This window comes from Arachis hypogaea, chromosome 12, assembly GCF_003086295.3.
Source record: "Arachis hypogaea cultivar Tifrunner chromosome 12, arahy.Tifrunner.gnm2.J5K5, whole genome shotgun sequence".
Classification (NCBI taxonomy): domain Eukaryota; kingdom Viridiplantae; phylum Streptophyta; class Magnoliopsida; order Fabales; family Fabaceae; genus Arachis; species Arachis hypogaea.
The window spans coordinates 46,317,636-46,335,235 of NC_092047.1; positions in this window are offsets into that span (position 1 = coordinate 46,317,636).

Consider the following 17,600-nt stretch of genomic DNA (forward strand, 5'->3'; position numbering starts at 1 on the left):
TGCCCACAGATGTAGTCATCAGGCTGGCTGACAAAAGTCAAAAACAAGCAAGAGGGGTGGTGGAAAACGTGTTGTTAAAGGTGGGGAAATACTTTCTTCCCACAGACTTTGTCATCTTGGACATGGAAGAGAGTCACACTCACCCAATCATATTGGGAAGACCATTCCTAGCTATAGCCAGAGCACTCATAGATGTGGAGCGAGGGGAGCTAATATTAAGGATCCATGATGAACGACTCAGCTTTAATGTCTTCAAACTCTCACAAGAAGCAGACCAAGAAAACAAAGAACCAAGCAATGATCATAATGAGATGCTGATAGAGGAAACAAGCACTGAAGCACAACCAACACATCTGAGAACCCCACTGAATAATGAACAAGGCAAACAACAATTGTCACAGCTCAAGGAGAAGCTGGAGGAACCTAAACCACCGAAGGCTTGTGAAGACAACAACAAAATTCCCTTAGAAGAAGAAGTAGCCAAGAGCAAGGCAGCATCAAAAGGGACAAAGAAGAAGGTACCAAGGGGGTGGAGGAACAAGAAGATCCCTACGGAAGACTTCTCTCCAGGAGATAAAGTGATCTCAGCTTACTTCCCAGATATCCCCCCTAATCTCCCCACTGTACCATCTCAGTTACCTAAGGTCTTCACTATCAACAGAGTTCTCTCCTTGGAACATGTAGAGATCATTGATACAACCAATGGATATAAGTCCAAGGCAAGAGGGGAGGACTTAAAGCATTATCAACCTCCCTGATGAAGGAGAAACGTCAAGCTAGTGACGCTAAAGAAGCGCTTCATGGGAGGCAACCCATGTTTTATTAGCTTTTACTAGTGAATAAGTCAATATTCATGAATTCCAACCCAAACTTGACAAAAACTTGGTGAAGCCCTTATATTGCAGTATATAGTGAAGAACAAGTTTGGTGTTCAAAGCGTGCCAAGAAAGCATGAATGCAACTGAGAGCATGCTAGTCTTGGAGCTTTGAACAGAACTTTTCATCACAGTGCTCCAAACTAAGTTTGGTGTCACCCCATGGTGCCACCAATGTGCATATAAGGATACACAGTTAGTTAGTTAGTTGGAGTTCATGAATAAACAAAATCTTTTCTTCTCTTCATTATTCTAGCCGTAAAAATTTAAATTGATTTTTTTATAATATTTCTTACTTTTCTTATTTGATCTTTATAGGGAAAGGAAAGGAGCATTGAAGGAAATTGATTGGACAATTTAATGAGAAAGGTTCGGCCACTTCATGAAGAGGGTACTACACACGTGCCTCAAGGGGGAATGCATTGGGAATGGTTGCCATGCAACATTGTTGGAAGAACAAACTTGGAAACTGAACCAATTCCATCATAAAGAGTGGTAATCCTCGTGCTTACTCCATACAAAACCCCATCCGTTCATCATACACCAACCCCATCAATCCATACCTTTCATCTCTTCATCACTTCACTATATAAGTGGATCCAATCCGCACCATCTCCACATTCGAAATTCATATCCCTTGCACTTCACTTTCCAGCAACTAGTTCTTCAACTTCCCACTCTCTAAATCCCACATTTCTTCCCTTCACTACACCCTTTTCGCATTAACTTCATTCATGGCATCATCAAGCTCCAAGAGGCAGAAGAGGAAGGAACCAATGGAGAACATTCCTTTCGACGAGAAGAGATTCAAGACTGCCTTCCATGAATGAGAATTTGAGCGGATAAAGCTCAAAAAGATACTGCCCGAGTTAACCTTCCAAATCAATGAAGACGACTGCCCACAGATTCGGGAGAAGATTGAAGAAAGAGGGTGGAAAATGCTCACCAATCCAGAGGGGAAGATCAATGCAAACCTCATCAAAGAATTCTACGCAAATGTGGTCAGAGAAGACAAAACCAAGGCTCCAACCTTCAAAAGCTATGTAAGAGGAAAGGAGGTGGACTTCAGCCCAAATGCTATAATGAGAACTCTTCACCTGAAATCACCATATTTTGATGAGCCCAGCTATCATGCAAGGATAAGTAAAAGCCAAGACAATGATGAGCTCACTGAGATCGTGACTGACATCTGTGTTAAAGCAGCTGACTGGGAGAGGTATGGAGATGGGAGACCCCGGTTCATCAAGAGGGGAGACCTTAACCCAGAAGCCAAGGGGTGGTTTGAACTCGTGAGGAGGTCTATTCTCCCAGCTGCAAATAATTCAGAGGTAAATATTAATCGAGCAACTATGGTACATTGCCTAGTACAAGGTGGAGAAATCAATGTGCATGAACTTATAGCTGAGGGAATTCAAGATTCAGCTGAGAAGCTTGAATTAGGTGCCAGACTTTGGTACCCCAGCACCATTCTCTGATTATGCACAAAGGCCAAGGTGGTCTTTGAGGATAGCAATCCAGACTGGGTGAACCCTGGGAGGCTAATGACAACCCAGCGTATGGCCTATACTACACCTGCTCAGCAACAAAGAAGGCCACAAATAGGGAAACTAAAAGCAAAAGAAGGAGCTCACCAAGAGGAGTCTCATCAGGAAGAATATCAACAAGGAGAGCATCCTTACCCAGCCGACTTGAATATGAATCACCTTCTAAGAGCTATTGAAGATTTGGGGATGAGACATATGGAAGGACAAGAGCAAATACTAAACCGGATGAGCCAACAAGAAGAGTGGCATAAACAACAAATGGAGCAGCAACAGGAACAATACTCTCAGCTCACTCAAACCATCCACCAAGTTACTGAGGGGCAAGAACGTCAAGATAAACATTTGCAGGAACTCAATCAGCGACAAATAGCCCATATGAAAGCATTCAATGAGTTCACTGTACTTAATGAAGGACAGCAACTACATAGGGAGGAGTTCAACGTCAACACTCAAGCCAAGTTGAAATACATGTCCAGTAATATGCATCATCTACACTATGCCATCCCTACATATGATAAGGTCCAAAAAGATTTTGTAGAACAAGAAGAGAGGAAGGTGAAACAGCAGAAGGAAACACTCAAGAAGAAGATGGAAGATGGTGGTTTCTGGAAGAAGCTGCATGGAAAAGGCAAGGGATGTGGGAGTACAAGCAATCAAGAAAAACACCAGGAAGACAAGCAAGAAGGAGAGCATGGACATCCACAAGAGTAAAAGGTGTTGGAGTTCCTTCTTTGGTCCATCCTTTTCTATGCTTTAAATAAGGAAGATCTTGTATGAAATAGAACTTGCTTCCATGTTAGTTTAAATCCTGTCTTTTAAAGTTTTTGTGTTGAAGAGGTTTATGATTGCTAGTCCTTATGTCACTGCATCCTTACTTTGCTTATTTGTATGCTTGTTCCTTTAAATCAAATGAAAAAGAGAATGAGTGTTTTTAAAGACCAGAGAAGAGTTCATACTATGGAGTAAGTTCATGAGTTTATGGTATAGTCATAAGTTAGCTAAGTTGGTTCAACCATAAGGTGGGAGGACAACTGTCTGTCATGAATACTATGCTTGAGACACACCCCATGAGACTAGCTAAATAAGAAGATCCTAATAAGAAAACAGGAAAGAACAATCAAAGTTGAGGAAAAAAGAAAAAGAGTAAGCAATAAGGCTAGGCACCAATGGTTTTAATCTTGACGCATGTGTCTGTGGTGTTCCTGTGTGAGGGATCTACTTGGATGAATAAGCTCTTAGGGGTGCCTTATCACTTGGTAACTTGGGTTAACTAACTCGGGATTATCAGCTGAAAGTCCACTATCAAGAGTAACCCTCGCTACAGAGCATTTAGTAACCCAAAGAGGTGTTGGACACCAAGGTCTCTAGAAAAGAAAATAAATAAACTATATGCCTGTGGTGTGTATGTATGGGGGAGAGACTTGAGCAAGTAAGTCCTTAGGGGTGCTTCAACACCTAGCACCTTGAACCAACTGGTTCGGGAGTGTTGGCTGAAAGCTTATTTTAAAGAGTTGTGCCCTTACAGAACACTTAGCCTAAGAACACAAATAAGCCCTGGAAATAACAACAAAAGGATCAATAAATAAAAGTTTCATGGGATGCAATCACAGTGAGTATTCTAGGACATGATAATGGTCTGAAAGCCAGGAATGAACCTAAGTTGCTATGCATGAAACCACCATAAAACCAGGGACATGACTTCCACAAGAATGACTCATTTCTCTTGGCATTCCATTCATCATTCTCTTGTTCCAGTACTTGCTTAGGGACAAGCAAGCTTTAAGTTTGGTGTTGTGATGCCAGGGCATTTTGGCCAGTTTCACTAACCTTTTCTTTACTGTTTTTAGGGTAGTTTCATGCATTTCCTTAGAAAATAAGCTAGTTTTGGGTAGCTATTCACTTACATCTTGATTCAAGCATACATTGTGCACTTTACATGATTTCATGAGGATTTTGCATTAATTTAAGGACAAATTGGATGTTGCATTTCCCATGACTTGGACTAGAACTTTTGATGCACTTTATTGCTTGATTTCAGGACAAAGGAAGCAAAGAAGTACCACATTAGTGGCTACGTTAGTTACACTAACGTTAACACTAACGTGGAATGGGAGTAACTTACAAAGTTAATGAGAAAAGTGATTGCCAATAACGCTCTCGAAGCCATCATTGCCGACGTTAAGAGTCACGTTAACTAAGTTAACGTGAACTCTAACGTGGAAGAAAGGAAATGGAGCCAACGTTAGTGATAATGTTAAGTGTCACTAACGTTGGACTAAGCTCATAAGTGGCCATGTTAGTCACCACGTTAACTTAGTTAACGTGGCCTCTAACGTTAAGAAGAAAGGGGGGAAGCCAACGTTAGTGACATTCAACATTATCACTAAAGTTGGCCAAGTCACACTAGGCCACATTAACTCCCACGTTAACCTAGTTAACGTGGAAGTTAACGTGAAGAAGGAAGGTGACGCCAACATTAGTGACACCCAACATTGTCACTAACGTTAGAAGGAGCCCACACATGCCACCATTAGCCACGTTAACTCCCACGTTAACTTAGTTAACGTGGAAGCTAACGTGAATAAGGGAATGTTGAGCCAACGTTAGTGACACTCAACTTTGTCACTAACGTTGGAGATGGCTAGCATGGCCACGTTAGAAGCCACGTTAACCTAGTTAACGTGGACTCTAACGTGGGAACTAAGGGGCACATTGGAACGTTAGTGACAATGTTAAGTGTCACTAACATTCTCGAAGGATGGCAAGCCTACGTTAAAAGAGCCACGTTAACTAAGTTAACGTGGACTCTAACGTAGGGAAGGGGGAGGCTTCTCAACGTTATTGGGAAAGTTGAGTCCCAATAACGTGTGCGAAGGACAAAGAGGCAACGTTAGTGGCAACGTTTGTGCCACTAACGTTGAGGTTAACGTGGCTCTTACTTGGGTAAGGAACGTTAGTGAAAAAGTTGAATGTCACTAATGTTCTCGAACCCATATTTTCACTGAACATTAATACCACTAACGTCCTGAGCTAAAGTCTCTGCCCACTTCACACTTTCTCTCTGCAAGTAAAGCCAAGCCCAATGAAGAAGATAACTGCTTCAAACTCAAGATCCAAAGTCCCAGACCCAAGACTTGAAGAACTAATTAGAAGAGTAGAAGAGTAGTATATATAGGAGTAGCTTTGAATTAAATGGGGAGTTGGAAAATATAGGGAGCCTCTGGGCATAGAATTACTCTCTGTATTTACTTTCTCTGCACTTCTAGTATCATCATGTATTCTCCATCTTTGTTTTTATTTTCCAGTGCTATGAACAACTAAACCCCTTTCATTGGGTTAGGGAGCTCTGTTGTAATTTGATGGATCAATACTAGTTTTCATTATTCTTCTTCTATCTTTTCTCTTGATTTTACTTGAAAGCTTTCGGTCTTCATCCAATTGGGTAGTTATCTTGGAAAAGAAGCTATTCATACTTGGATCTCTTCTGAACCTTGAAAGAGGAATGAAGAGATCAAGCTAGAAATACTTTCTCATGCTGGACCAAATTGGGTTTGGATGGATATGTGACTATAATCCTCTCAACACTTGATTTGGGAAATGCATGTGGTATAATCAGTGACCATACTTCATCTTTTCTCATGAGCAATTGACCAAGGAATTGGCTATTGATCAAGATTTGAGAGATTGAATTACAAGAAATTGTAATTCAATCACTTAAGATTGCCAAGGAGATCAATGAGTGTATTGATTGAGGAAGAGATGAAAAGGAAATTGATCCGGAGAATGCAACATCTCCTGAGCCCAATGAACTCCCCATTTCTGATCTTACCCATTCTCTTTATTTTCTGTTACTTACTTTTATGAGCAATTCCCCCATTCCCATTTACAATTCTGCAATTTACTTCAGTTATTTACCTTTAGTTCTTTAATTCTAGCATTTACTTTTTCTGTCATTTACCTTCCTGCCATTTTATTTTCTGCAATTCTAAAATCAAATCCTGGATTCGCTCAACTAGAACATTCCTCTAATTAAAGTTGCTTGATCAATCAATCCTTGTGAGATTCGACCTCACTCTATTGTTTGTTTTTACTTGACGACGAATTCGGTACACTTGCCAAAGGAAATTTGTTAGGAGACAAGTTTTCCGTGCATCAGCGGAATTGCAAAAGTGTGATTGTGATTTCGTGCACCAAGTTTTTGGCGCCGTTGCTGGGGATTGTTCGAGTTTGGACAACTGACGGTTATTCTTGTTGCTTAGATTAGGAATAATTTATTTTTGTTGGTTTAGAGTCACTAAATTTGAGTCTTTTATTTGAGTTAGTTTCATATTTTAAGTTTGGTGTCAATTGCATGTTTTTATTTTCTTTTAAATTTTCGAATTTGCATGTTCTTAGTTCTTTCTTGATCTTTAAAAATTCTAAGTTTGGTGTCTTCTTTGTGATTTCCTTTAAATTTTCAAAAATTTGTGTTTGATTTTCTAAAAATTTTAAGTTTGGTGTCCCTTTTGCTTTTATTTACTTAAAAGTTTTTCAAAAATTTGTTCTTGGTGTTCATCTTGATCTTCAAAGTGTTCTTGGTGTTCATCTTGACATTCAAAGTTTTCTTGTTTGTGTCTCTCTGTTTTGATCTAAAATTTCTAAGTTTAGTGTCATTTTGTTATTTTTCTCTTTTCTCAATAAAATTCAAAAATAAAAAAAATATCTTTTCCTTATTTTGCTCATAAATTTCGAAATTTTGCATTAAATTAGTCAAAGATTTTCAAAATCATATCTTTTTTTAGTCAAGTCAAAATTCTAATTTCAAAAATTGATCTTTTCAAATCTTTTTCAAAAATAAAATCTTTTTAATTTCTACAATCATATCTTTTGAATCATATCTTTTTTTTTATTAAATTGCAATCATATCTTCTCAATCATATCTTTTCTTAAAATAATTTTCAATCATATCTTTTTGATTACTAATTTCAAATTCTTTTTCAAAAAAATTCACCTAACTAATTTTCTCTTTCATATTTCAAAATCAACTAAGCATTTTTTTCAAAATCTTTTTAATTAATTAATTAATTTAGTTTTCAATTTGCTTTTATTTTATTTTCTTCTAATTTTCAAAAGTTTTATTTTATCTTTCATTTATTTTGTTTTATTTTCAGTTACTTTTAATTAAATAAAATTAAAAATTAAAAATATAATTTAATTGCAATTCATATCAATTCCCTTTTCTCTATCATGGACATAAGTAGAAATGAACAGTCCAGAAGGACTTTGGGGTCATATGCTAACCCCATTACAGTTGCATATGGGAGTAGCATCTGTATACCTCCCATCAAAGCAAGCAGTTTTGAGCTAAATCCTCAGCTCATTATCATGGTGTAGTAAAATTGCCAGTATTCCGGTCTTCCACAGGAAGAACCTACTGAGTTTCTGGCACAGTTCCTATAAATTGCTGACACAGTACGTGATAAAGAAGTGGATCAGGATGTCTACAGATTATTACTATTTTCATTTGCTGTAAAAGACCAAGCTAAGAGGTGGTTAAACAACCAACCCACAGCAAGCATAAAAATATGGAGACAGTTATCAGACAAGTTCTTGAATCCATTTTACCCTCCAAAAAGGATGACACAGCTGAGGCTGGACATCCAAGGCTTTAAACAAGAGGATCATGAATCCCTTTATAATGCCTGGAAAAGGTACAGAGGGATGCTAAGAAAATGCCCTTCTGAAATGCTTTCAAAGAGGGTACAGTTAGACATCTTCTACTATGGGCTTACAGAAAGAGCTCAAATGTCTCTAGACTACTCAGCTGGTGGATCTATACACATGAGAAAGACGATTGAAGAAGCTCAAAAACTCATAAATACGGTTGCTAGAAATCAATATCTGTACTCAAGCAGTGAGTCCTTTATAAAAGAAGAGGCTAGGACAGTAACTACTGATCCTAATCCTCAAGAACAGATTGTTGAACTTAATCAGCAATTGCTCCTTATGACAAAACAATTAGTAGAATTTAAAGAGATGCTCCAAGACATTAAAAATTCTAACAAGAATATAGAAGCACCAATGAATAAAACAAGACAGCAGCTATCTAAACAGATAGCAGAAGAATGCCAAGCCATTCAACTAAGGAGCGGAAAAACACTGAATAAATCAGCTCAAAGTAGCAGAAAGCCAAGAAAGGAACAACTGACAGAGGATGACCAAACCACTACCCAAAATCCCTCTGAGGACAGCAAGAGCCCAGAGAGGAATAATTCTGGCATTCAAATGCCAGAAAAGGGTGAAAGGTTGGTGTCAAACGCCCAGTGGATGCCCACTTCTGGCGTTCAAACGCCAGAAAAGGGAGAAAAGTTGGCGTTGAACGCCCATTCCTTGCCTAGTTCTGGCGTTCAAACGCCAAAAAAGGGTGAGAAGCTGGCGTTAAATGCCCATCCAGCACCCAATCCTGGCGTTCAAACGCCAATGAGGGATCAGACACCTGCAAGTGCTGATAGTAATCCCTCTAAGAAGGCTTCTCCAACCACCTCTATAGGGAATAAGCCTGCAGCAACTAAGGTTGAAGAATATAAAGACAAGATGCCTTATCTTCAGAAACTCCGCCAAGCAGAGCAGGATAAACAATTTGCCCGCTTTGCAGACTATCTCAAGACTCTTGAGATAAAGATCCCATTTGCAGAGGCACTTGAGCAAATACCCTCTTATGCTAAGTTCATGAAAGAGATCTTAAGTCATAAGAAGGATTGGAGAGAAACTGAAAAAGTTTTTCTCACTGAAGAATGCAGTGCAGTCATTCTGAAAAGCTTACCAGAGAAGCTTAAAGATCCAGGAAGCTTTATGATACCATGCACATTAAAGGGTGCTTGTACCAAGACAGCTCTATGTGACCTTGGAGCAAGTATCAACCTAATACCTGCATCCACTATCAGAAAGCTTGGCTTGACTAAAGAAGTTAAACCAACCCGGATATGTCTTCAACTTGCTGATGACTCTATTAAATATCCATCAGGCATAATTGAGGACATAATTGTCAAGGTTGGGCCTTTCCCACTGACTTTGTAGTGCTGGAAATGGAGGAGCATAAGAGTACAACTCTCATTCTAGGAAGACCTTTCCTAGCAACTGGACGAACTCTTATTGATGTACAAAAAAGGGAAGTGACCCTGAGAGTCAATGTGGATGAGTTCAAGTTAAATGCTGTCAAAGCTATGCAGCATCCAGACACATCAAATGACTGCATGAGCGCTGATATTATTGACTCTTTGGTGGAAGAGATCAATATGACTGAAAGTCTCGAATCAGAGCTAGAGGACATCTTTAAAGATATTCAGCCTGATCTGGAGGAATTAGAGGAAATAAAAGAACCTCTGAAAATTCCTCAGGAAGAGGATAAGCCTCCTAAACTCGAGCTCAAACCACTACCACCATCCCTGAAATATGCATTTCTGAGAGAAGGTGACACTTTTCCAGTGATCATAAGCTCTGCTTTAAATCCACAAGAAGAGAAAGCACTAATTCAAGTGCTAAGGACACACAAGACAGCTCTTGGGTGGTCCATAAGTGACCTTAAGGGCATTAGCTCAGTAAGATGCATGCACAAGATCCTATTGCAGGATGATGCTAAGCCAGTGGTTCAACCACAGAAGCGGCTAAATCCAGCCATGAAGGAAGTGGTGCAGAAAGAGGTCACCAAATTACTAGAGGCTGGAATTATTTATCCTATTTCTGATAGCCCCTGGGTAAGCCCTGTCCAAGTTGTACCCAAAAAGGGAGGCATGACAATGGTTCACAATGAAAAAAATGAACTGGTTCCTACAAGAACAGTTACAGGGTGGCGTATGTGTATTGACTACAGAAGGTTCAATACAGCCACCAGAAAGGATCATTTTTCTTTACCATTCATAGACCAGATGCTAGAAAGACTAGCAGGTCATGACTATTACTGCTTTTTGGATGGCTATTCAGGTTACAACCAAATTGCAGTAGATCCTCAAGACCAAGACAAAATAGCATTCACATGTCCATCTAGAGTATTTGCCTACAGAAGGATGTCTTTTGGTCTGTGCAATGCACCTGCAACCTTTCAGAGGTGCATACTCTCTATCTTCTCTGATATGGTAGAGAAATTTTTGGAAGTCTTCATGGATGACTTTTTAGTATTTGGAGACTCATTCAGCTCCTGTCTTGACCATTTAGCACTTATTCTGAAAAGATGCCAAGAGACCAACCTAGTTTTAAACTAGGAAAAATGTCACTTTATGGTGACTGAAGGAATTGCCCTTGGGCATAAAATTTTAAACAAGGGAATAGAGGTGGATCAAGCTAAAGTGGAGGTAATTGAAAAATTACCACCACCTGCCAATGTCAAGGCAATCAGAAGCTTTCTGGGACATGCAGGATTCTATAGGAGGTTTATAAAGGATTTTTCAAAAATTGCAAAACCTCTGAGCAATCTGCTAGCTGCTGACACACCATTTGTGTTTGGCACAGAGTGTCTGCAGGCGTTTGAGACCCTAAAGGCTAAGCTGGTCACAGCACCAGTCATCTTTGTACCAGACTGGACATTACCATTCGAACTAATGTGTGATGCCAGTGACCATGCCATTGGTGCAGTGTTGGGACAGAGGCATAACAAGCTTCTGCACGTCATTTACTATGCTAGCCGTGTTTTAAATGATGCATAGAAGAATTACACAACCATAGAAAAAGAGTTACTTACAGTGGTTTATGCCATTGACAAGTTTAGATCCTATTTAGTAGGTTCAAAAGTAATTGTGTATACTAACCATGCTGCTCTTAAATACCTACTCACAAAGCAGGATTCAAAACCTAGGCTCATAAGATGGATGTTGCTTCTGCAAGAGTTTGATATAGAAATAAGAGACATAAAAGGGACAAAGAACCAGGTAGCTGATCACCTGTCCCGGATAGAACCAGTAGCAGGGGCGTCCCTCTCTCCTATTGAGATCTCTGAAACCTTTCCGGATGAGCAACTCTTCGCCATTCAGGAAGCACCATAGTTTGCAGACATTGCAAACTATAAAGCTGTGAGGTTCATACCCAAGGAGTATAGCAGGGTGCAGACGAAAAAGCTAATTTCAGATGCAAAGTACTACTTATGGGATGAACCATATCTCTTTAAGAGATGTGCAGACGGAATGATTCGCAGATGCGTAGCCAGAAAAGAGGCACAGAAGATCCTATGGCACTGCCATGGATCACAATATGGAAGACATTTCGGAGGTGAGCGAACAGCCACTAAGGTCCTCCAATGTGGCTTCTACTGGCCTATTCTCTATAGAGATGCTCGAGAGTTTGTGCGTAACTGTGACAGTTGCCAAAGAGCTGGCAACTTGCCCCATGGTTATGCCATGCCTCAACAAGGGATCTTAGAGATTGAGTTGCTTGATGTATGGGGTATTGACTTCATGGGTCATTTCCCACCATCATATTCAAACACTTACATTCTGGTGGCAGTAGACTATGTATCTAAATGGGTAGAAGCAATTGCCACACCCACCAACGATCCTAAGACCGTGCTGTCTCCAGAAACATATCTTCAGCAGATTTGGCGTCCCCAGAGTACTAATCAGTGACGGGGGCACTCATTTCTGCAATAAACAGCTATACTCTGCTATGGTCCGATATGGAATTAGCCACAAAGTAGTAACTCCATATCACCCACAGACAAATGGGCAGACTGAAGTCTCTAATAAAGAACTAAAAAGAATTCTGGAATGGACTGTAATTGCCCGTAGAAAGGATTGGGCAAAAAGCTTGGATGATGCTCTGTGGGCATACAGGACAGCATTCAAGACTTCTATAGGAACCTCTCCATACCAGCTTGTGTATGGCAAGGCCTGTCATCTTCCCGTGGAACTAGAACATAAGGCCTACTGGGCAACCAGATTCCTAAACCTGGACGCTAAGTTAGCTAGAGAGAAAAGACTGCTCCAACTGAATGAGCTAGAGGAATTCAGACTCAATGCTTTTGAAAATGCTAAAATTTATAAGGAGAAGCAAAAAAGTGGCATGACAAGAAACTGTCATCTAGAGTCTTTGAACCAGGACAGAAGGTTCTGCTCTTCAACTCTAGGCTCAGACTATTCCCCGGGAAATTAAAATCCCGATGGAGGGGACCATATGTGATTACAAGTGTGTCACCATATGGATATGTTGAGCTTTAGGATTTTGACTCTGATAAAAAGTTCATCGTTAATGGACAGAGAATCAAACATTATCTTGAAAGCAATTTTGAGCAAGAATGCTCAAAACTGAGGCTTGAATAAAGCTCAGTCAAGGTCCAGCTAAAGACAATAAAGAAGCGCTTGCTGGGAGGCAACCTAGCCATTAGCAAGTTATTTGCTTTAATTAATACTTGTAGAAGTTTGTTTTTTCTTCAAGATTAATCATCAAAATTATAGGAATTCACAGAGTTACAGAAGGATCCAGCGCAAAAAGCAGAGAAAAAGAGCTCATAGGCAAGAAAATGCCTCTAAGGGGGAATTTTGGGCGTTAAACGCCAGAATGGATACCATTCTGGGCGTTTAACGCCAGTAAAGGTACCATTTTGGGTGTTAAACGCCAGAATGGGTACCATTCTGGGCATTTAATGCCAGAATTGCAGCATTCTGGGCGTTCAAAAAAATGCCCAGTAACAAAGGATTTTTGGCGTTTAACGCCAGCCAGGGTACCTGGCTGGGCGTTAAACGCCCACAATGGCCAACTTATGGGCGTTAAACGCCAGAATGGATACCATTCTGGGCGTTTAACGCCAGAAAGACAGGGGGAGAGGATTTTGTTTTCCACTTCAAAATTTTTCAAATTTTCATGTTTTGACTCATAATTTTCTGCATAAACATGTTTCAAACTTTCATCATTCACCCTCAATTTTCAAAAATTCAACAATTTTCTAAATCTCTTTTCAAATTTCTTTCAAATCCTTCCCAAATCTTCTTCAAAAACTCAAGTATCTTTTCAATTTCTTTCCAAATCTTTTCCAAACTCATCATATCATCTCTTAATTCTTAGATGCATAAACAAATTTTCAGATTTAACCTCTTTATATCTTTTCCATTTAAAAATCTCATCTTTTCATACCATGGTTCTATTTTCTTCCACCAATCATATCTTTATGTCATATCTTTTTCAAAATTTTCGAAATCCCTCCCCTCCCCTTATAAATACACATTCGGCCATCCCCACCTCTCCACCATTCGAATTTGCCTCTCCTCCTCTCTCTCCCCTTTCCTTTATTTTGCTTGAGGGCAAGCAAATCTCTAAGTTTGGTGTGTTTTTCCGTGATCACTGAGCTAATACTCATCAAGATCATGGCTCCTAAGGGAAAAAAAACCAATTCAAGAGGCAAGAAAGAGAATACTCCAAAGAGTCTTTGGAATCAAGAGAGGTTCTTCACCGAAGAACATGCAGACCATTACCATAAAATAATGGGTCTAAGATCAGTGATCCCAGAAGTTAAATTCGATCTGAAAGAAGACGAATATCCGGAGATCCAAGAGAAAATTTGAAACAGAGGATGGAAAATTCTAGCTAATCCTGAAACAAGGGTTGGAAGAAACATGGTTCAGGAATTCTATTCAAATCTGTGGCTGACAGATAAGCAGAGAATAACTGGAACCGCCTTTCATACCTACCGAACCATGGTCAGAGGGAGGATTATTTACTTCCATCTGGACAAAATAAGAGAGGTCTTCAAACTACCTCAACTACAAGATGATCCAGAATCCTTTAATAGGAGAATGGTGAGAGAAGATAAGGGGTTGGACCAAGTTCTAGAGGACATATGCCTCCCTGGAACTAAGTGGATAACCAATTCAAAAGGTGTCCTGATAAACCACTATTTTATGGTTTATAATGTGTTTAATTGTGTGGTTTTATCATGATTTTTACCCACTTATTCATATGATTAGCATGCATTCATATTTCCTTCCTAAAATTATTACATGATTAAAAACTTGCTTCCTAGAGACTTTTAATTACGCATTTTAATTCTCCTTTATTCCATTCGATGCCGTGATCTGTGTGTTAAGTGTTTCAGGCTTTATAGGGCATGAATGAATTGGAGATTGGAAAGGAAGCTTGCAAAAATGGAAGGAACACAAGAAATTGAGGAAATGACCAGCGAGAAGTGACGCGGCCGCATGGCACACGCAACCGCGCGAAAGAGAGGAAATCGGAGTAACGCGGCCGCATGGCTCACGCGACCGCGCAGATTGGAATAGCACAAGTGACGCAGAGACATGGACGACGCGCCCGCGTGGCAAAGTAAAACGCCGAATGATGCGTCCGCATGATTGACGCGATCGCGTGACGTGCGCGATCTGCATAAACTGCAGAATTCGCTGGGGGCGATTTTGGGACCTGTTTTGACCTAGTTTTCGGCCCGAAAGAGCAGACTAGAGCCAGAGGACATGCAGAAACCAATAACAACATTCATTCTACACAGTTTTAGTTGTTAGATCTAGTTTTACTCCTCCTCTAGGTTTTCTCTCTACACATTCATAGTTCTTAGGATTTTTATTTTCTATTGCTTTTTGCACTGGGATATTGAGAAGAGTTATTACCTCATCAAGACTTCGTCATTCTAGTTCATTTTCTTTACTTGGCTTTACTCTTCCATGTCCTTTAATTTACTCAATTTTACTATTGGATTATTTTAGAATTTATTAATACAAGAGTTACTTTTATTTTAAATTGATTCCTTTGAGTTTTATTTATCATGTCTTTCTTTAATTCCCTTTCCTATGTTATGAGTTTTACATTCACAATGAGCGAGTAGTTCCCTAACTTGTTGGGGAGTTGATTGAAAGGAACCCTTGAGCTGGAATACTCAAAAGAGAAATTGTAATTGGGTTTATTGTTGGATTGCTCTCTAGTCACTAACGCCAGTCCTTCTAAGTAAGCGGATTGGGACTTGTGAATAGAAACAACATTCCAACTTGTTTGACTTTCCCTTACCTAGTAAGGGATAACTAAACAGAATAACCTTCAATTATCAATTAATCTTGAGAGTACTGCAACAAGAATAGGGCTTCCAACTAATCTACTCCCAGTCAAGGCTTTTATTTAAATTACTTAATTTCTCCAATTTAATTTCCTGTTTATTCAACTCAAACTCTTTTTGAAAACATCTGATTAATAAAATAGCACACTTTTCTGCAACTCGTTGGGAGACGACCTGAGATTCATACTCCCAGTATTTTAATTTTAATTTTTGTGACAACCCTTCTAAATTGATAAGCGGATTTCTGGTTGGTTAAGAACTATACTTGCAACGCATATCTTATAACAATTCTTGACTCGCCAATTTCTGCCATGTCAATTTTTGGCGCCGTTACCGGGAAGTTGCAATAGAGTGCTAAAGTTATTAATTGGAATTTATTTATTTGCATTTTATTTTATCTTGCTACTATGAGCTGCTTGTTTCTTTCGTTAGATGACGCGTTCACTTCCTGATCCAAGCTTGCCCGCATTCGATCCTGAGATTGAAAGAACTATTTCACGAATAAGGCAAGCTTGGCATCGGTTAGTCCTCTCTGAGGGCGGATCTGAAACGTCATTTGAGGAAGAAACCAGCCCTCGTTCTACTGATTCGGTTGATTTACGTGTAGGTGACATGGCAGCACCTAGGAGAGTTACTATCTAGGAGGCTGGAGCCCCTGATTTTACAATGCAACCGTTTCAAGCGCATCACCCAGCGGTGGTTACAGACATTGAAATAAAGACTGCACTGCTCAATTTGATGCCCAAGTTTCATGGCTTACCTGCTCAAGAGCCTATCAAGCACCTGAGAGATTTTCAAGCAGCATGTTCTACTGTCAGGCATGATGGTGCGAATGAAACTTCTATTTTGCTAAAAGCCTTCCCGTTCTCTCTTGAGGAAAAGGCGAGAGAGTGGTACTACACTCAACCCGCAGCAACTGTATCCAACTGGGATACACTTAGAAGAGAATTTTTGGAAAAATTCTTTCCAGCTGAAGTTACTGATAAACTGAGGAAGGACATTTCCATGATTGTTCAGGACGAATCTGAGACTCTCTATGAATATTGGGAGTGCTTCAATAATCTTCTGGAAGCATTCCCCCACCATATGATTGACAAGATAGTGTTACTCAGTTACATCACACAGGGCATGAGGCCCCAAGATAAGACCACATTGGAAAGTGCTAGTAATGGGTCTATGAAAAAGTACAAGACCACTGATGAGGCATGGCAATTGATCAGCGACTTAGCTGAATCTACTCAGAATCACAGGCAAAAACAAGGCCGTTCAGAAGCCGTTGCAGAAGTATCCTCTAGCAGAGAGACTGCTGCTCTAACTCAGAGTATCTGTGAAATGACCAACTTGCTGAAGCAGATGCAATTGAATCAACAACAAGTTCAGCAAGCTCAACCTTCTCCACCACAACAAAGCCAACAGTTAGTCCCATAGAGAGTTTACAGAATCTGTGCTGATTATAGCCATTATACTGATGAATGTCCGCAGCTCCAGCAGGAAGACAACACCGTGGCAGCCACTCATAACTTCTATGACCGCCCCAACCAAGGGTACAATCAAGGTGGCAATTACAGCCATGGATGGCAGGACAATTCTAACCAGAATTGGAGGGACAACAATAACAGAGGAGGTAGAGACAATCAGGGAAATCATAGGTGGAATAATAATAACAACAGGCAGCAGAACCAGAACCAGCCTTACAGAGCACCTCACCTGAGGCAATCCCAAGGACCACAGAATACCCAACAGCAGACCTCTCAAATTACTTATCCTTCCTCATCTTCTAATGATGACTTACTACAATCTATTGATCGGAGACAACAGACCATGGAAAATAACCTTTATGCTACACTAAATGGTCTGAACTCTACTTTGCAAGCTCTTGTCTCACAAATTGGATCAATGAATAACTCCAATAACCAGCCCTTGAGCTCCAGTGAAATCCCTTCTCAACCATTACCCAATCCAAAGGGTGGCATTAATGCCATCACCCTAAGGTCCAGAACCACACTGCAGGAGAGGAATCAGGAGGAGCTAAGCCCACCAGAAAACGCCTCAGCTGAAGAGGCAGTGGAAATAGAAGATGTTAAAGAGGAAGAGGACATACAGGACATAGCTGAAACAGAAGAAGTTCAACCACAGGAGGAAGCACCACAGGGCACAGATACT